Below are 819 nucleotides of genomic sequence, written 5' to 3'. Positions count from 1 at the left end.
ATTGATTACATGATGATTTTTTATGTATCTATCTTTTTCCTTAAATTCAATTTTTTTTGAATAATTTTTTTTTTCTTTTCATGTTGTCTTCCAAATATAAAAGGTTCCTTTTGGTAGCAAGAGAATTAAACAAAAGGGATGTGAAAAATTAAAACTTTATAAAGAAAATTTTTGTAAGGGAGAAGGTTTCCTATAACAACAATGTAAGAAGGAATATGTACACTACACCAATGAGGGGTTTGGAGAATGGTATCATCCATATGATGTTCACATGAGGCCCACATGGTTTAGAATAAGAGAAAAAACGTCTCTGTAAACCCATTGTTATATTATGTGAGAGGGGTGGCTCATGCTTTTTTTTTTTTTTTTTTTTGTGAATTTTATTACCTAACATGGTTGTATAAAATATAAACTACTTAATTTTTTTCTATCATATCATATTTAATAAATATTTTTTAATCGTAATTTTATTTATTTTTGAGACCCAAAAATCTAAATATGAAATAAAATGAAATTTAATAAACAAAAATAGAGAATGATTTGAAGTCAATCACATAATCATGTGAGATGATTTTTATAGATTTTTTCTTTTCTTTTAACTATCCAAAATCCTTCCAGCCATGGATGCACGCTAGGTTCCCCAGTGGTTGGAGATGATATGGATCCGTATTAGTATGAGTCTATTGATTAGAATATGAGAGAGCATGAGAACTAATCCCCATAATGGCATTGTGGGGATCTTCATCTCTTATAATAGTATAAACTCCCTCTCTACATAGAGATAGAGAGAATGGTTTGAGGTATTAGATTGGTCAAATT

Source organism: Macadamia integrifolia, chromosome 13 (assembly GCF_013358625.1).
Source record: "Macadamia integrifolia cultivar HAES 741 chromosome 13, SCU_Mint_v3, whole genome shotgun sequence".
NCBI lineage: Eukaryota > Viridiplantae > Streptophyta > Magnoliopsida > Proteales > Proteaceae > Macadamia > Macadamia integrifolia.
Note: the sequence above shows the minus strand (reverse complement) of the source record.